This window comes from Nelumbo nucifera, chromosome 7 (assembly GCF_055504915.1).
Source record: "Nelumbo nucifera cultivar China Antique chromosome 7, China Antique-T2T, whole genome shotgun sequence".
In the NCBI taxonomy this organism is placed as follows: Eukaryota; Viridiplantae; Streptophyta; class Magnoliopsida; order Proteales; family Nelumbonaceae; genus Nelumbo; species Nelumbo nucifera.
Genome location: NC_142655.1, coordinates 5,057,646 through 5,078,303, shown reverse-complemented (window position 1 = coordinate 5,078,303; position 20,658 = coordinate 5,057,646). Strand labels below are relative to the sequence as shown.

The window sequence follows — 20,658 nt, the reverse complement described above, 5'->3', positions numbered from 1 at the left end:
CAAAAACTAAATAAAGTGTTTCTCTCAGTCTTTTCAAAACCAGACGGTATCGGACAAACAGATTGAAGAAAAATTGGTGACTTGACCGGTTCGGTTTCACCCCAAAATCGTCTTTTACCAACAAAAATGTTGATTTGGTTTGCGAATTATTGACCAAGGCAGTCGGACTATGGACCTAGAGGTCCTAGACAATGGTTTTTTGGTCGTTTTTGTTTTTATTTTTTTGTTAGAATGGGCCATTTGTTCAGAATGGACGATTGGAGTGGTTGACGCGGGAAGCTGTGCCCATAATAGATTCTTGTCTGGTCTAGTTTTAAAAACCTTGATTTCTCTCCCAAAAATTAAATGACACTTTTAGTATGATTGGATCCTGGATCACCTGACGTGGCGTTGAATTTCTTAACACGCTTTCAAATCACTAAGCCGTCATGTCTTAATATGTCATGAAATAAAATAATTTTATTACTTTTTCGCCCATCCAAACTCCAACTAAAAATACTGAATACAGTTACTCTAATCCTTGCCAGCACACACCAAAGCGATTGCCGAAAGACTTCCTCCAACCATCATATGCAATTAGTTTATACTCAAAACACTCCCTAACCGGCTCACTGTATCAGAAACATCTCTCCACGAATAATAAATACAAGGATGAGAGGTAAGGCTGGTGTGATGCACGCTCTTTGAGGAGCAGATTCAGACTTGGTAACACCAGCTACTATTTTCTTATAAACCAAATCAGATTTCCGCAGACTAACTAGTCAATGGGATTATAAGCGCACAGTAGCTTCCCCACAGCCCATCTCCCCCAGTGCATTAGGAACATCTCCCGTGCTTGTAGCAGGGAGATATCCCAATTAATGGGGGGGGGGGGGGTGTGGGATGCCTATGGGCCTTTGAGACAGGTTAGTAAATGATAATACTGAATGGATTTATTTTGGTTAAAATTTCAAAATTTTGGCCATTTATTTTTACCCAAATTTTTAAATACTATTAAAATATCTAAAATCAATCAACAGTATGGATATTATAAATAAATACATTATGAATATTTTAAAGTATTAAATATTATGTAAACCAGAATTTTCATGTGGTTGATAAATCCTATCAGATGGCTGCATTTCATTTCATCTGCCTACCTAGATCACTTTCTTGACCTTTTCATGATGGGAATGATTGGATACTGTAAAAATATATGGAAGCAGAAATGACAGCTTCTTTCCATGCTCTGAGCCTGGCAGCTGTCTTGAATATACAATAACAAAAGCAAAGAATAAGTTAATCTGTTTCCATAGATAAAGCAGGCACAGTGTAGTGGTCACAGTCACAAATCATGTTTGGAATCAAACCCTTAATCAAAGTTGATATTACTTGGTTATTATTTCGTTAGATATGGTACTACAAGTTTCTCCTTGACAGGAATTCTTTAGTTTGCTAAACAGAAATTAGAACGCCATAAATATACTTTTAAGCAAAATGAGTTACTTTAACTACAGGCGGCTCTAGAAGACCCAAGAAGGTTTCCCATAGAGATGACATTGAGCCATGGTGCAGATTTAAGCCCTCTGGAGGAAATACTTCTAACTTATTTCATTAAGTGAAGGATAAAAGGTGCTGCTTGAGGGAATGAGAGAAAATAGATTATGAAAACATGGTAATGACCCCTCCCACACATTCCTTCAGGTTGTGAGACACTCAAATTTGATACAAAATATGTTCAATTTATATAACAATAATCGGAGTTGTTCTGAAGCTGAAGATTGCATCTGGCCTTGCCCTGCACAGATATGATTCGGACATGGTATGTTATACATGTGTGAACACATACATGCATATCAGAAAACGGGTGGATATGGTCAAATGGTAAAATTTCTATTTTATGCAAAATTTTCTCTTGCGGTACACATGTGAGCCAAATGATCATGGACCACATCTTCAGCATGTCTGATCATGTCGAAGAGTTACAGTATCCGAAACTTTTATCTTGCCGTTAATGCTGCATTCTTTAGTCATCAGTTTTGGTTATAAATTTGAAGGTTAGATCAACAAGTGAAACTTATTTTCAGAGGAACAATATCCAAGATTCACCCCAATCAAAGGGTATGGTTAATGTGTTGGTTAATGACTTTTACTCAAAGAGGATGGCATTCTAGGTCTCATGTCTTCTGTAAAAGTAGCAAGTATGATCTGACAAGCTAATTGACCATGATTGTGTGATGGACTAAAACAATGTTTAGAACTAGATGAATGGAATGGTGCTAAGTTGCTTCATGCAAGTTCTTTTTTTTAACATTTTTGCAGAAGAATGATGGTCAGGCTGCTTCCTTGCATCAAGAACACACATTTCCTATAATGTCCTGGTAGTTCTTTGATACTGGTAGAAAACAAAATATTATTCTCTTGATTTTCCCATAGATTTAGAGAATACTTTGCTGGATTTTGAACCATTTCTACCCATCAACCTTATATTCTATAAACCATCCATACATTACTAGCCCAAAATTAAGTTTCTTTAATATTTTACCCAACATAACCCATACCGTTTTTAAGGACCTACGTAATGCTCAAAAGATTCACAACATGCAGAAATATAAAATAAATCAAAATATTGACATATAGTGAAGTTGTAGCAAAGGGGAAAACATCAGATGCTTTGGCAAAGCTGAAGGACCTTGAACCTGATACAGCTTATCTGCTAACCTTGGATGTGGAAGGAAATTTGATCTCAGAGATGGAATAAGTACTCAACTGATACAACGAAATGACGTAACTAAGATTGTTCCAGGGGCAAAAGTTCCTGATGATGGAGTTGTTATAACGGGACAAAGCCATGTAAATGGGAATGCGATCACCGGAGAAGCAAGGCCCATAGCTAAGAGGCCAGGAGACAAGGTTCTGTTCTTTTGTTCTATATCTTTCTTATGTTTCTTCTTTCCTGGGGCCATATTTGGTGCAATGATAAAATCTTGGGCTGACAAACATGAGAGCGTGGGTTTGAGTCTGATAGCTGTCACTTCCTGAAAGAAAATGCCCAAGTTTAGGTCTGAACCAATCCAGTCCACCCCTCCCAAGACCCCAGATAACTGGGACAAAATTTTGGTGATGGCCCTTTGACCCTTATATATTTCTTCTTTCTGCATTGTGAGTAACCTTGTACACTTTATCTGGAAGCCAAATTTCAAATTAATTTATGCTTTAATGTGTCATAATCAGGTTACTGGTAGAACTGTAAATGAGAATGGATGCTTAGTAGTTAAGGCTACTCATGTTGGGTCAGAGACTGCATTGTCCCAAATAGTACAGCTGGTGGAAGCTGCTCAACTTGCCAGAGCACCAGTTCAGAAACTAGCAGACCAAATTTCAAAATTCTTTGTTCCTATGGTAGGTTCTTTCTTTGATGACTTGATCTTTCACTTTGAAGTTAATAATGATCTACTCTAGTCAGTTCTATTAGCTCCTTTTGAATGGTTAGTTCAAAGGCTCAACATGTATTGTGTTTCTGTGAAATAGTTGATTGCTTAACTCCTGTAAGGTTGGGAAAAGTGGTGCTTGAAAAAGCTATCTAGTAATGTCGTCTGATGAATAGTTTCTTTTGAACTCATTAGATCTTTACATTTACCACTTTCAGCGCAGAGATGTCTTTCACTCAATGTACAATTTTTTTTGATGATAGAGTGAACAATGCACTCTTGCTTATACATTTATCATAGGAAGAATGTTAAGAAATTAGTTTCTCTATTTTTCTAATTCAAGTGTTTCCTCGGGTATGCTTTTGCGATTTTAAGGTGAAGGTAAACCTATGAAAGTAAAATACAAGAAAATGAATGTTGAGAAAATAAAGATGAATAACTCTTGAAGCACAATTGGTTTCCCTGGAAAGGAGACAGATGAATTTAATGAGTATCTCATAGTCTGTATATGTCCTCAGAAGAAAAGTTATCTGCTCTTTATTTTTGTATCTACCAATTAAATTATGGTGGATAAAATGTGACATTTATCTTCTGCATAATCAGTCCACTCCACAAGATATTGACCCAACGAACAAAACGATATATTGTTGCTGGTCTTATAGTCATTCTATAAAATTTTCATTTAATTCTGATTAACATGCATAAATCAGGAACCACTCTAGATGCTCCTATCCACTTCATTTTTCTTGCTACACTCCCTTCCAGACCTCATGACTTCGGTTACTTGCCATTGCTACCTTCCTAAATCCCTTCTTGTTTTACATAAATTCTGGGAGATTTTTCTTCCAGATGCCAATCAATTTTTAAAAACATAATTTTGTATCAAATTTGTCTATCAATTTGCTGTATTACCAGTTTTGCAATAATTATGAATAAATTTCATTTTAAAAAAACTTTTCCTCTGTGCAAAGACCTTGACCTATTGGTTCTAAGACTTTATTAAAGTTCTTATGTTTCGTCGAAATAGGATATAAGAGGGAAAAATCCCCTTGTCTTTCCCTTGATGCAATGTGTATTTATTTCCCTCCACCATATTGCAGGATGTTGTAGCAGCATTCCTTACATGGTTGGGTTGGTTCATTCCAGGAGAAGTTGATGTATACCCTAAATGCTGGATTCCAAAAGCCATGGATCGGTTTGAGTTGGCTCTGCAGTTTGGCATTTCAGTTCTTGTGGTTGCTTGTCCATGTGCTCTAGGACTAGCAACCCCAACTGCCGTCATGGTTGCCACTGGGAAGGGAGCTTCTCAAGGTGTCCTCATCAAGGGTGGAAATGCACTTGAAATTTGAAAATGCTCATAAGGCAAGAAATCACATCAAATAAATATACCATTTTTTTTATAAAGAAATGGAGCTGAATAATCTGTATTGTAAAAAATGCAGTTAAATATCCAATTTTAGGATTGCTTTTTTGTTAGAAGTTGAGTTTATTCTGGACTTGAATGATTAACAAGGCCATATCCCTCAAGATGCTGGTACAAACTGTTTTGTTTGATAAAACTGGCACATTGACAATTGGAAAACTTGTTGTTGTTAATACAATGCTCTTTTTAAACGTGTCTATCCGGGAGTTCTGTGATGTGGCTGCTGCTGCTGAGGTGAGGTTGATATTTAACACCTAGTTTTGTTGGAGTTTCTTGCTCTATGTTCTGGATTAAAAGTTATAGATTTGATTTTTCCCAAGGATTTCTGAAAGTTCCATTGGCAGGTAAACAGTGAGAACCCAATAGCAAAGGCTGTGGTGGAATATGCTAAGAAGCTGCGTCAGAAGTATGGCTCTGCTATGGAACATGTAACAGAACCCAAGGACTTTGAGGTGCATCCAGGGGCTCGGGTTAGTGGAAATATTGGGGGAAAACTGGTGTTGGTTGGGAACAAGAGGCTCACGCAGGCCTGCAATGTTCCACTGGGACCTGATGTTGAAGATTATATGTCAGAAACTGAACAGCAAGCTCGTACATGTGTACTGGTTATTATTGATGGGAGGATTTCTCGGGGTTTTGCCATAACAGATCCTGTGAAACTAGAGGCAGAACGGGTTGTATCATACCTCCGGTCAAGGAGGATCTCAAGCGTTATGGTGACTGGTGACAACTCGGCTACAGAAACTGCCATAGCAAAGGATTAGCAAGGTGTTTGCTGAAACTGATCCACTAGGAAAATCTGATAAGATCAAATAATTACAGGTAAATATTTCCAAATGCTTGCTGGACCGGTAATACTCCATATGAACTATGAATCTTCTGCAGTGAACGCATTGAATGATTTAAATGCCTTGTCTGGTATTCTTGTAAGGGCTATTGACCCTCAAACAGCTTGGTTGACCTCTGCTCATTGAGACAACCTTCATATGGATGTTCTTTTACTGTTAAGCAATAGTAAGAAGTTGGTTAAGTGGTTATGGACTGAACTACAACACTTGAACACCCGACTAGCAGTTTACACAATAATAGCTCATCCACCTAGAGTAAGTATTCAGTCAACTCAGCTTCAGTTTTGTTGGCATTAAATTTATCATATAATTTTTTTCTGGAACTTTAAAAATAAATGGTGTCTCTCTGCATAAGAGTATACACTAGACAGAAAAAAAAATAATAAAGGTTAAGCAAATAGAGACTGAAGTTCTAAATCCATGTGCATCCATTCTGATACAAACAAACAAAAAAAAAAACAGTCCTCTCAACCCAAGCTCCCTCAAACCAATCTGCCCCACCAATCTTAGAATGAAACCAGAGTATTATGTCAAATAATCACATGACTGCTGATGTTATGCTTCTTAATGGCTCATCTAAGCCAGCCTTGTACCTTGCATGGGCTATACTGCTCCCCAACATTTTGATATTGATTTTCTAGTTCATAGGAACAAAAGGTAGTTTAAAGGCTTTATTCAATTGATATTGTGTAGGGACAAGCTCACTTGCATGCCAGAAAACTGGATATGTTAGGAATTTATATTGTTGGTTCAATTGGTTTAGTGTTTATGTTAGTCTTATTTATGTTTTAAGTTCTTAGTTATTGGGCCTAAACTTGTTTTATTCTTTTTTTATGTCTAGGTGTCTCATCACTAATCAGGGGCATTCTAGTCCATTCTTGTAACATTACTTTGTAAACATCTATATAAGGTTATAAGGCCGGTTGAAGTGTGTATGCCGCCATTCTCAAATCTTCTTCTTCTTCGGCTGCTGTTCTCCAGCAAACATGGTATCAGAGCACTAATCGGTCTGACTGGTTACAGCCACCTCTTTTCTCCACTTCTCTATTCCTTCTTTTTTTTTCTCTCTCTCCTATCTCGGCCACTGTGAAGAAACCCTAGGGCTGACAATAGAACACAGCAAGGTCTGTATCTAGGGCTTCCCTTGGTTGTAGGGCCCAAGGGGAGTTTGTTCTAGAAGCTGATGCCCTACTAGAAACCCTGCAGCAGGTAGTAGCCATTCGGCTGCTAAGAGAGATCTGTGTGGAACAGATCTAAGTGGAAGGGCTGAGTTAGACAGTCCTAGTACAGATCGTAAGGGTGGTCACAGTCTACGACAGCAGAAGTCAAAGCCCAGTCCAGAAGTGTTCAGCACAGTACAGGGGTGGATTATTCTTGGTTTCAGACCTGTTACAAGGGGTTCTCAGACTTGTAACAGCTTCGGTAAGTCTGAAATCGTGTTCTTTGTACTGAGTTTTCAATTGTGATCACTGTAAGAGGAAGGAGATGTCTTCAATATCGGGAGAAGTGTCTTCCAGGGATAATAGAACTAGTGGGAGGTCTTCTAATCTGGAAAACCCAAATCTGCACAGCTTGCAGATCACCAGTGTATTGTTGGATGAATATAACTTCAGGGAATGGTCTGTTTCAGCCATGCTCTTCATTAATTCCCGGGAACTTATGGGTTATTTAGATGGACAGAAGTAGGAACCTGAAGTGGGTAGTGTGGAGTACGCAATATTGCGTAAGGAAAATGCTACTGTTATGTCCTGGCTACTTGCTTCGATGACTCCAAGAGTGACCAGGACTGTTCAACACTTTCCCACTGCTGCTAAGATTTGGGAGAAAGTGTCTAAAACTTATGGACAGAGAAAGAACGATGCAAGAATCTATCGGCTAAACCAAGACATTGCTGCTTTGAGACAAGGAGATATGACAGTTGCAACTTATTTTGCAACCCTAGAAGGACTATGGGAAGAACTTGATCATCATCTTATTCTTGGTTGGGAGAATGTAAGAGACAAGGAGAGGCATGATAAACAAATTGAAGAAAGTAGAGCCTTTAAGTTCTTGGCTGGCTTAGACCCAATGTATGAGAGCATAAGGTCTCAAATTTTGGGAAGGGATGAAATGCCAAATTTACACCATGTCTACTATCTAGTAAGGAATGAAGAGGTTAGGAGGAAAAGGGATGCAAGTTGACACTCAAATACAACCTGTTGAACGTTCAACCTTGATTTCTTCAAACCAAAAAGGGAGCAAGAACTCGGACAAGAGGCATCTTAAGAGCACTCATTGTGGAGGTGAAAGGCATGTAAAAGAGACTTGTTGAGTTCTTTATCCTCATCTGAAACCAGCTGCGTTAAGGAAAGACAAGAAGCCTCAGAGGAATCAAACAGGAAGTGAGAACCTTGTTACTAGTCACAGTGGTGAGAGCCCGAAGAACCTTGTTACCTTGGATTTCCGAGACAGATTGATCTGAATTCAACTGGTTGCAATCATGAGGCTGAGGGCCCTTTTTCCTTCTACTGTATGTGAGTATCTCTTTCTCTTGTCTGCTGGAGTCATCAGAAGCATCAGCTGAAGCTGGAGTCTCACTAGGTTGACCCGGAATGTTACAGCTAGGAGTAGTGGAAGGTGATGAAAGGGGAACAAAAAAGAAGGGAGACTGAGAATCCTCTTCCATTCCACTAGTCTCCCCGTGAAGAGGATTCTGGGAAGACTGGAAATAGGGTTGAGACTCAAAAAAAACTACATCTCTAGTGACATATTTTTTCTTGGAGACAGGATCATAACACTTATACCCCTTTTGTGTAGGAGAGTACCCCAAAAATATTCCCTTTGTAGCCTTAGGATCCAGCTTGGTTTTCTTTGGATCCTTCACATGTATGAAGCATGTACATCTAAAAACCCGTGGGGGAAGAGGAAATTCTGGAAGAGTGGGACACAACATAGAGAAGGGGGTCTTCATACCCAGTACCTTAGATGGCATCCGATTTATCAGGTATGATGCAGTGAGGACAGTTTGAGACCAATATTGCTTGGGCACATTGTGCTGGAAAAGTAAAGCTCGAGCTGTCTCCATTAGGTGCCTGTTCTTGCGCTCAGCAACTCCATTTTGCTGAGGGGTGTAAGCACATGATGACTGATGTAACATGCCTTCGTCTTCCATGAATGAGTTCAGGGATCTTTCAAAGTATTCAGCTGCATTGTCTGAACGGAATTGTTTAATCTTCTTCCCAAATTGTGTTTCAATCATCTTGCAAAACATCATAGTTATCTGTGGAACTTCTTCACGTCCTTTTAACAGATAAATCCAAGTGCACCAAGAATAATTGTCAATAAAACTGATAAAATAACGGAAGCCATCAATGGAAACAATGGGTGAAGGACCCCAAACATCAGAATGGACCAAATCAAAAGAGGCTTGTATTTCATTACTAGAAATTGGATACATTGATCTGCATTGTTTTGACATTTGACACACATCACAAACTAAACTTTGACTCGAAATTCCCTTACATAAATCGGGAAACAACATAGCTAAAGAAGAAAAGGACAAGTGACCTAGCCTAGCATGCCACAAGTGCAGCCTAGCTCTTGACTCCACACTTTCTGAACTAGTAGTAGCAAAAGCTTGCAGTGCTGAGCTGACATCCGCATGAAAATAGTAGAGGCCCTCATAATCACGACCACTCCCAATCGTTCTCCTCGTCAATCTATCCTGGAAGACACAGTGAGAGGGAAAAAAAGTTATACTGCAGTTCAAATTTCTTGTAAGCTTTGAAACAGACAACAGATTTGATGTAAGACTCGGAACATGTAAGACTGATTTAAGAGAGAGATCCTTGCTTAGGTCAACCACTCCCTTTCCCGAGATGGTGGAGAGTGACCCATCAGCTACTCTCATCTTATCCTGGCCCGACAACAAATGATATGAGGAGAATAATGAGGACATGTGTGTCATATGGTCAGTGGCCCCTGAGTCAATCACCCAAGAGCTAGAATTAATGGAACTAGTTGCACTAAATGCAGAGGCTGTACCTGATTTGACAAGAGAGGTGGAAGCTAAAGGATTGTTCTTCAGACGGGCTAATGCCCGGCTGAGAACCTCTACCTCACTAGCTGTAAATCCCAAGGTACTTGGTCTAATAGAATCAACAACCTGCTTTGTGGTGGAGGAAGACACTGGCTGAGTACTCTGTGAGATGTCACTACTGCTGTTGGTGGCAAGATTCCCACTTGCCGTATGGCCCTTATGTTGCCTTTTGTCCTTTCTCAGAGCAGCTGGCTTCAGATGAGGGTACAATACCCAACATTTCTCCTTTGTGTGTTTCTCACCACCACAATGGGTACACTTGAGGGTCTTCTTGTCTGAAAATCTGTTTCCCTTAGTGGAGACTAAGGCTGAATGTTCACCAGATAGTTCTGTTGCTTGTGTCTGGGAATCAAGTTGCATCTCCTTTATCCTTACCTCTTCATTCCTCACCAGGTAGTAAACATGATGAATTTCAGGTAATTCGTCTCTCCCTAGAATCTGTGACCTTACACCTTCATATATAGGGTCTAAGCCTGCCAGGAACTTGAAGGCTCTGCCCTCCTCAATCTGCTTGTCATGCCTCTCCTTATCCCTTGCATTTTCCCAATCCAAAATCAAGTGATGGTCAAGCTCTTCCCAGAGGCCTTCTAGTGTTGCAAAGTATGTTGCCACAGACATGTCTCCTTGCCTTAGGGCTGCAATGTCTTGGTTCAGCCTGTAGATTCTGGCATTGTTCTTCTTTTGGCCATATATGTCTTAGATACTTTCTCCCAGATTTTTGCGGCTGTAGGGAAGTGATGAACAGTTCTGGCCACCCGAGGAGTCATGGAGGCCAGCAACCAAGACATGACTGTGGCATTTTCCTTGCACCACACAGTGTATTCAGGGCTGCTGATTTCTGGTTCCTTTTTGTCTCCATCTAAATAGCTTGTGAGGTCACGAGAGGTAATGAACAGTCTTGCTGAGACTGATCACTCTCTAAAGTTATACTCATCCAATAGCACACTTGTAATCTGCAAGCTATGCAGATTAGGGTTCTCCAGGTTTGAGGACCTTGTAACAGATCTGTTATCTCTAGAAGAAACTTCACCAGATAGTGATGACATCCTAACTTCGGTCAAAGAGTTTGTTCACAGTGCGGTAGGTGGTTCTGGTTAGGGCTGGCCGAAGTGGTCACAGAGTTCACAGTGCTGGTAGCACACCGGATAGGTTTCACTTCAGAGTTCACAGTGCTAATGACACACTGAATAGGCTTTACTTAGACTAAACCAGTTCGGGTACAGTAGCAAATGAAGGTCTGTAACTGAACCAGTTCACAGAGCTGAAGTAGTGCTGATACCAGAAGAAGGGCTGATAACCGACCTGGAAATGATCTGTAACTGAAGTCGCCACAGTTCTGTAAAGGTCTTGCTAATGCACTGAAGCTGCAACTGTAGAGGAGGCTATGCCTTTACCACTGTTCTGCACAAATCTGGCTGGAGCACCAAAGCTGCAACTGTAGAGGAAGCCCTCCCCCTTTCGGCTAGTGCTAGGACTGCTGGAATCAGTCCTCAACTAGGTCTGTCTTGTACAGACCTCTCTTAGTAGCCAACTAGCTACTACTTGCTAAAAAAAAACTAGTAGGACATCTACTTCTGGGTCTTACTTCCCTTGAATCCTACAACCAAGAGAAACCCTAGGTTCGAACTTGCTGAGTTCCCTTACACTCCTAGGTCTTCACTGCAGCAACCCAGAAAGAAAGGAGAAGATAAAAGAAGGCAGCAAGAGAAGATAGTGCACCGGTTGAAACCAGGAAGGAGCTAATGCTCTGATACCATGTAAACTAAGAAGCTGAACTCGAAGTAGTAAAGAAGAGGATGAACTTCTTAGATGCAGAGAATGTCGAACTATGTTAGCAGTCGACCAGGCCTTTATTTAAATATAAGTGAAGTACAAAGTACAATAAAATTACTGGTACACCCCTGATTAGTAATGGGACAACCAGAATACTTAAAACATAAACAGGATTAGGCCCATTAGCAAAGGCCCAGTTACAAGATAAAATTAACATAAGAATGGGCTAATAGGAGACCCTATAAGCCGAACACACTCTAGCATTCTAACACTATATAACAACTAACATAAACATCTACTCAGAAAAACATCATAAAACTAATTAATCTTCAACACTCCCCCTCAAGTTGGGAGTAAATGTCACACATTCCCAACTTGCGTAGATCATGTTCAAGCTTGTTCTTTGCCATCCCTTTTGTGAGAACATCAGCCAGCTGCGACTCTGAAGAGACATAAGGCAAACAAACTTCTCTGGTTGTCACCCTTTCTCTTATAAAGTGCCTATCAACTTCAATGTGTTTTGTCCTATCATGCTGAATTGGATTGTGGGCAATATTGATTGAAACCTGATTGTCACAGTATCATAGGTTCCTCTGCTTTCACCCCAATCTCACTCAAAAGAGATCTAACCCAAAGAAGTTCTGAGACACCATGAGCCATGGATCTATACTCAGCCTCTGCACTTGACCTTGCCACAACCGCTTGCTTCTTACTCTTCCAGGAGATCATGTTTCCACCTACAAAGGTACACACTCCTGATGTAGACCTCCTATCATCTAAGCATCCTGCCCAGTCTGCATCTGTATTGGATTCTAGCTTCAGATTCTCATGATTTGAGAAAAAAATGCCTCTGCTAGGGTGTTTTTTCAGATATGCAAGTATTCTCTCAATAGCTTCTCAGTGCTGAACCCGAGGTGCATGCATGTACTGACTCACAACACTGACAACATAAGAAATATTTGGTCATGTCATACACAAATACAGCAGTCGGCCCACCATTCTTTGATATCTCCCAACATCCTTTACTAGTTCACCATCCACACCATTAATTATGTGATTTGGATCAATAGGAGTGTCTGCTGGCTTGGTCTCCAGCTTCCCAGTCTCTCACAATAGGTCAAGTACATACTTTCTCTGTGAAATGAAGATCCCATGCTTGGATCTTGCAACTTCAATCCCTAAGAAGTATTTGAGATCACCAAGATCTTTGATCTCAAATTCTTGCTGCATTGATTTTTTGAGATCATCAATCTCCTCTAGATCATTTCCTGTCACCACTATATCATCCACATACACAATCAGAATTGACACCAGAGCATCTCTCCTCTTCACAAAGAGGGTGTGATCAGACTGTGTCTATGTGTATCCAAAACGGATAAGTGCCCCTCTGAACCTATCAAACCAAGCCCTAGGTGACTGTTTCAATCCATACAGAGATTTTCTGAGTCTGCACATCTTTCCTTTACCAACATTTTCATAAAAGCTTGTTGGAATGTCCATATATACCTCCTCCTGTAAGTCACCATTGAGGAAAGCATTTTTGACATCAAGCTGAAACAAGGGCCATGAATAGGTGGCTGCTAGAGATAAAAGGATACGAACTGAACTCATCTTAGCTACTGGTGCAAAGGTTTCCAGATTATCAACACCATAGGTCTTAGTATACCCTTTTGCTACCAACCTTGCCTTGTACATCTCTATCTATCCATCAGCCTTATACTTCACTGTGAATACCCATCGACATCCGACTGTCTCCTTGTCTGGGGGGAGATCAACTATTTCCCAAGTTTGGTTTTTGACCAAAGCATCCATCTCATCTTGCATGGATGTTTTCCACTCAGGTTTGGAGAGAGCCTCGGTAACATTCCTGGGTATAGACACAGAATCCAGCGAAGAAAGAAAAGCATGGTAGGAGGGTGATAAGGCACTGTAGGAAAGATGGTGTGAAATGTAGTGGGCTGTACACTTTCTCTTCCCCTTACGAAGTGCAATGGGAAGATCAAGGTTAGCGGGATCAGTTGCAACAATGGTGTTAGGGACAGAAACATTATCATCAGAAAACATAACAGGCTCAGGCTCAAGAGGAATACCTGGAACTATATCTGCCAAATCTGGAGTTTCAGAAGGACTGACAGAGAGTGGTGTGGGTTGAGGATGTGTGGAGTCAACCATCATCTATCGGCGCTGATATTGCTATGAGGCTTCCCGTAGTGGCTCAGGTAATGAAACTGGAGGTGCAGGTGCTGGCTGAACTGATGTAGATGCTGGCTAAACTGATGGAGGAGGTGGTGGCTGAACTGATGGAGGCACCACAGAAATAGGAAGAGGCACAGATTGTGAGTTCTTCTCCCCAAAACTCTCCCCCTGAGGAGAACCACTCGAGAAGAAGAATGTGGATTCAAAAAAGGAAACATCCATAGTGACAAATCTGCTCCTCGATACTGGGTCATAACAGCAATACCCCTTTTGGTTCTGAGCATACCCAAGAAAAACACATTTCTTGGCCTTAGGATCCAATTTCTTGCGATGAGGGCCGAGAATGTGAACAAAAGAAACACAACCAAAAACCCTCAGAGGTATATGAAATATCTCTCCATCTGGAAAAAGAAGGCTAAATGGCACCTTAAACCCCAAAGTCCATGAAGGAACACGGTTAATCAAGTGCACGACTGTAAGAACTGCATCTCCCCAGAACTGCACAGGAACTGAAGCACACACCATAAGACTCCTTGCCACCTCCACAGTGTGTCTGTTTTTCCTCTCAGCAACTCCATTCTGTTGCGGTGTATATCTACAACTGATTTGATGAACTGCACCATGTTCTAAGAGATACGTCGTCAGGTCCTTCTCAAAGTACTCTCTGGCATTATCTGATCTAAAAGCCTTAGTTCTCACTCCAAATTGTGTGAGAACCATCTGCTAAGAGATGCTTTGGAAAAGCTGACAGACCTTGCACCTGATACAGCTTATCTGCTAACATTGGATGGGGAAGGAAATGTGATCTCCGAGATGGAAATAAGTACTCAGCTGATACAATGAAATGATGTAACTAAGATTGTTCCAGGGGCAAAAGTTCTTGTTGATGGAGTTGTTATAATGGGACAAAGCCATGTAAATGAGAGTACGATCACCGAAGAAGCAAAGGCCCGTAGCTAAGAGGCCAGGAGACAAGGTTCTGTTCTTTTGTTCTATATCTTTCTTCTTTCTTGGGGCCATATTTGGTGCAATGATAAAATCTTGGGCTGACAAACATGAGAACGTGGGTTTGAGTCTGATAGCTGTCACTTCCTGAAAGAAAATAACTAAGTTTAGGTCTGAACCAATCCAGTCCACCCCTCCCAAGACCTGAGATATCTGGGACAAAATTTTGGTGATGGCCCTGTGACCCTTATATATTCTTCTTTCTGCATTGTGAGTAACCTTGTACACTTTATCTGGAAGCCAAATTTCAAATTAATTTATGCTTAAATGTGTCATAATCAGGTTACTGGTAGAACTGTAAATGAGAATGGATGCTTAGTAGTTAAGGCTACTCATGTTGGGTCAGAGACTGCATAGTCCCAAATAGTACAGCTGCTGGAAGCTGCTCAACTTGCCAGAACACTAGTTCAGAAACTAGCAGACCAAACTTCAAAATTCTTTGCTCCTATGGTAGGTTCTTTCTTTGATGACTTGCTCTTTCACTTTGAAGTTAATAATGATCTACTCTAGTCAGTTCTATTAACTCCTTATGCATGTTTAGTTCAAAGGCTCAACATGTATTGTGTTTCTGTGAAATAGTTGATTGCTTAACTCCTGTAAGGTTGGGAAAAGTGGTGCTTGATAAAGCTATCTAGTAATGTCGTCTGATGAATGGTTTCTTTTGAACTCATTAGATCTTTACATTTTTTTCTTTCAAGGCAGAGATGTCTTTCACTCAATGTACATTTTTTTTTTGATGATAGAGTGAACAGTGCACTCTTGCTTATATATTTATCATAGGAAGAATGTTAAGAAATTAGTTTCTCTATTTTTCTAATTCAAGTGTTTCCTCGGGTATGCTTTTGCGATTTTAAGGTGAAGGTAAACCTATGAAAGTAAAATACAAGAAAATGAATGTTGAGAAAATAAAGATGAATAACTCTTGAATCACACTTGCTTTCCCTGGAAAGGAGACAGATGAATTTAATGAGTATCTAGGGCCATAAGATGGCCAGTTGACACAAATAATGTCTCATATCATAGTCTGCATGTGTCCTCAGAAGAAAAGTTATCTGCTCTTTATTTTTGTATCTACCAATTAAATTATGGTGGATAAAATGTGACATTTATCTGCTGCATAATCAGTCCACTCCACAAGATATTGATCCGACATACAATACATATTGTTGCTGGTCTTATAGTCATTCTATAAAATTTTCATTTAATTCTGATTAACATGCATAAATCAGGAACCACTCTAGATGCTCCTATCCACTTCATTTTTCTTCCTACACTGCCTTCCAGACTTCATGACTTCGGTTACTTGCCATTGCTACCTTCCTAAATCCCTTCTTGTTTTACATAAATTCTGGGAGATTTTTCTTCCAGATGCCAATCAATTTTTAAAAACATAAATTAGTATCAAATTTGTTCATCAATTTGCTGTTAGACCAGTTTTGTAATAATTATGGTTCATTTTGAAGTACTTTTCCTCTGTGCAAGGACCTTGACCTTTTGGTTCTAAGACTTTATTAAAGTTCTTATGTTTCATATAAATAGGAATATAGAAGGGAAAAATCTCCATGTTTTTCCCTTGATGCAATGTGTATTTATTTCCCTCCACCATATTGCAGGTTGTTGTAGCAGCATTCCTTACATGGTTGGGTTGGTTCATTCCAGGAGAAATTGGTGTATACCCTAAATGCTGGATTCCAAAAGCCATGGATCGGTTTGAGTTGGCTCTGCAGTTTGGCATTTCAGTTCTTGTGGTTGCTTGTCCATGTGCTCTAGGACTAGCAACCCCAACTGCCGTCATGGTTGCCACTGGGAAGGGAGCTTCTCAAGGTGTCCTCATCAAGGGTGGAAATGCACTTGAAAATGCACATAAGGCAAGAAAGCACATTGGGATTGCTTTTTTGTTAGAAATTGAATTTATTCTGGACTTGAATGATTAACTCAAGATGCAGGTACAAACTGTTATGTTTGATAAAACAGGCACATTGACAGTTGGAAAACCTGTTGTTGTTAATACAATGCTCTTTTCAAACGTGTCTATCCAGGAGTTCTGTGATGTGGCTGCTGCTGCTGAGGTGAGGTTGATATTTAACACCTAGTTTCGTTGGAGTTGCTTGCTCTATGTTCTGGATTAAAAGTTATAGATTTGATTTTTCCCAAGGATTTCTGAAAGTTCCATTGGCAGGTAAACAGTGAGCACCCAATAGCAAAGGCTGTGGTGGAATATGCTAAGAAGCTGCGTCAGAAGTATGGCTCTGCTATGGAACATGTAACAGAACCCAATGACTTTGAGGTGCATCCAGGGGCTGGGGTTAGTGGAAATGTTGGGGGAAAACTGGTGTTCGTTGGGAACAAGAGGCTCATGCAGGCTTGCAATGTTCCACTGGACCCTGATGTTGAAGGTTATATGTCAGAAACTGAACAGAAAGCTCGTACATGTGTACTGGTTGCCATTGATAGGAGGATTGCTGGGGCTTTTGCCATAACAGATCCTGTAAAACCAGAGGAAGAACGGGTTGTATCATACCTCCGGTCAATGAGGATCTCAAGCATTATGGTGACTGGGGACCACTGGGCTACAGCAACTGCCATAGCAAAGGAGCTTGGAATTAGCAAGGTGTTTGCTGAAACTGATCCACTAGGAAAAGCTGATAAGATCAAAGAATTACAGGTAAATACATCCAAACACTTGCTGGGCCGGTAATACTTCATATGAACTATAAACCTTCTCCAGTGAATGCATTGAATGATTTAAATGCCTCGTCTTGTATTCTTGTAAGGAATATTGACCCTCAAACAATATGGTTGACTTCTGCTCATTGAGACAACCTTCATATGGATATTCTTTTACAGTTAAGCGACAGTAAGAAGTTGGTTAAGTGGTTATGGACTTTTGAACTACAACACTTGAACACCCGACTAGCAGTTTACACAATAATAGCTCATCCTCTTAGATTAAGGATTCAGTCAACTCAGCTTCAGTTTTGTTGGCATTAAATTTATTATTTATCATATCATTTTTTTCTGGAACATTAAAAAGAAGTGGGGTTTCTTTACATAAAGAGTATACACCATACTCAAAAAAATAAAGGTTAAGCAAATAGAGACTGAAGTTCTAAATCCATGTGCATCCAATCTGATACAAAAAAACAGTCCTGTATAAGCTTTCATTTAAAGTCTCTCATTGATGGATGCCTCTCAACCCAAAGCTCCCTCAATCCTATCTGTCCCACCAATCTTAGATTCAAAGCAGAGTATTATATCAAATAATCACATGACTGCTGATGTTATGCTTCTTAATGACTCTACTAAGCCAGTCACTTGCATGCCAGTTAGTTTATTGATACATATTTCATGTTGTATATGTGATCCATATATCCTAATGGTTGTACAAGTATATAAGTTATACATGTATCTCTAACATTCTCTCATGCTATGACTTAATTAGGCACAACTTAATTTAGGGGACTTGTTGGTTTATTGCTAACATCTTCAGTTCTTTTCTGCCATTATGTCAAAGAAGACTGGTCTGATGGCCTATACTGTGATAGTCCAAAAAATTTTGTCTGGACTCTGACATGATATGGTGATAATGAATTATGCCTGGCAATTGAACCCATCGATTACAAGGCGCCATCTGATTAACTACATGAATTGATGATATGATGTTAGATGTCTATGTACAGCATGTGTCTATGACTGTATTGAATGACTGAAATCAAATCTAATGCCAGATGAAAGGTGTGACTGTGGCAATGGTAGGCGACGGAATCAATGACTCTCCAGCTTTAGTTGCTGCTGATGTTGGCATGGCAATTGGTGCGGGTACTGATGTTTCCATTGAAGCTGCTGATATTGTTCTCATCAAGAGAACCTTGGAGGATGTTATAACAGCCATTGATCTCTCAAGGAAAACTCTCTCCAGGATCCAGCTGAACTATGTATGGGCCTTGGGTTACAATGTTCTTGGAATGCCAATTATTGCTGGGGTTTTATTCCCTTTTACCGGAATCCGATTACCACCTTGGCTTGCTGATGCTTGCATGGCAGCCTCCTCACTTAGTGTTGTCTGCTCATCGCTCTTATTGCAGTCCTACAAGAAACCTTTGCAAGCCCAAGACACATGTAGTGTATGAACTGCAATGGTTCCATTTCTGCCAATTGTTACAACAAGGTCTGTACTGGATTTCTGTAAAAGAACATGTAGTTCACCTTTTCAGTGATGCATTTCTCCATCTTTATTAATTTTCTTTTGTGATGTTTGAAACTGAGACTTCCTGGACAAGTATAAGTGGCTTGGCCACAGTCCATCTACAGGACAGACCTAGGTTGCAGTTTTCCAAATTCTGGTTTGATGTTGTGCAGTTATACTTCTTTGGAAAATTCTAAATTGGAAACTGACTCGACCCAGTTTAGGGTCGGAGTGACCAAGTGGATGGTTAATTGTCCGTTAGTCCAGGTTTCGAAACATTTTGGCATCATTCAGGTAAAGACGAGCAGGTAAGTTGGTGGGTCCCACTGAATTGATGGAAACCCACGCTCGGGTGGGTCCCATCAATTTTTACATAGTTTTTTTTTATTAAGAAGCAAGATCCAGAAAAACAAACATACAACATACAGCAGTTAAGAACTAACCAAGTCTTGGTTAGCTAAGAGTTGAATCCATTCAGGCGGATCCTCTAGGAAGAATCCAGATTCCTTCAGCCCTTTCCTAGCTAACTTATGGGCTACCACATTTCCACACCCGCCAACATGCACAAAGTGAGTAGAAAGTCCAACTGTACACATGAGAATGTCCATGCACAAAAAACTTGCATCCAAAGCCAGGTCAACTTTCCTCACATTCAAAGCTTGGACTAACGATAAACTGTCTAATTCCACCAGAATAGCCTTGCCCTTGTAACTGTTCAGCATTTCCAAGATCCTTAAGATTGCTAGAGCTTCTGCTTGTATTGGGGATGCCGCAGTAGACTTCCCAAAAACAGCTGCTAGCACAGTCCCAGAAGAATCCCTCAGGACAGCCCCAAAAAACAATTTAAGGACTTCTGGCCCTGGAGCTTTCCAAAAAACAACTACCCTTGCTTCATTGCCGTGTTACTGACGAGAAGAACCTTGCAATCCGGCTTGGGAAATCTTCTGCCTCTCTCTCCACATCCTATATAAAACAGACAGATTAAAGCTCGGGTTTGGGTCAATGTTTTCAAAAACCTTCCAATTCCTGCTTTTCCAAATAATCCACATAGTCAAAAAAGATAGAGAAATCATATCATTTTTAACATTTTTATTAGATGAACACCTGGTGAACCAAACAGAAAGCCACTGTTTAAAGGAGCTTAAATGACTCCCATTCAGAATTCTAATTCCCATATGACTACCAAACCACACAGCTTTAGCATGAGAACATTCAAAGAGACGGTGCGTAATTGTTTCAGAGCTTCTGGAACAAACAGGACATGTAGCATCAGAAGCCAATTTTCTTTTAACAAAATTCTCCTTTACCGCAATTGCATTTACACAACATTTCCGGATGAAGTTTTTAATTTTTGGATCAATTTTGGCTTTCCATAATTCTGACCACTGACTCTTCTTTAGCTCCTCATCATTTCCACCTTCTTCCCTAGAAGGAACCCTTCCACTCTTCAAGGCTTTTAGGGCATAATAACCAGATTTTACTGTATAATGTCCATTTGGATTGAGAGTCCATCTGAGCTTATCCTCCCACTGACCCTCTGAAAATTTTATACTAAGAATACTTCTTGCAATTTGGTCACAGAAATTGGCCCAAATTAATCTCTCATTCCATCGTCTTTCATTTCCATCCAACAGATCCTTCACCCAGAATAAGTTAGGATTGTTTGGTCAGGGGCCTGTGATTTTGAAGGACTTAATATTTTGTAGCCAAGAATCATCCCATACCCTGACCTTTGTATC

General features: G+C 40.1%; 1 pseudogene across 1 annotated transcript; it reads left to right on the top strand.

Moving 5' to 3' along the window:
* Positions 1-1,651: 1,651 nt before the first annotated feature.
* On the top strand, positions 1,652-18,972 carry LOC148790110 (copper-transporting ATPase HMA4-like; annotated as a pseudogene). Its single transcript, XR_016078598.1, has 9 exons — positions 1,652-1,683; positions 1,786-1,801; positions 2,302-2,360; positions 2,620-2,892; positions 3,214-3,381; positions 16,347-16,601; positions 16,680-16,802; positions 16,913-17,398; positions 18,462-18,972. The product of XR_016078598.1 is annotated as a copper-transporting ATPase HMA4-like (transcript).
* The last annotated feature ends 1,686 nt before the right edge of the window (positions 18,973-20,658 follow it).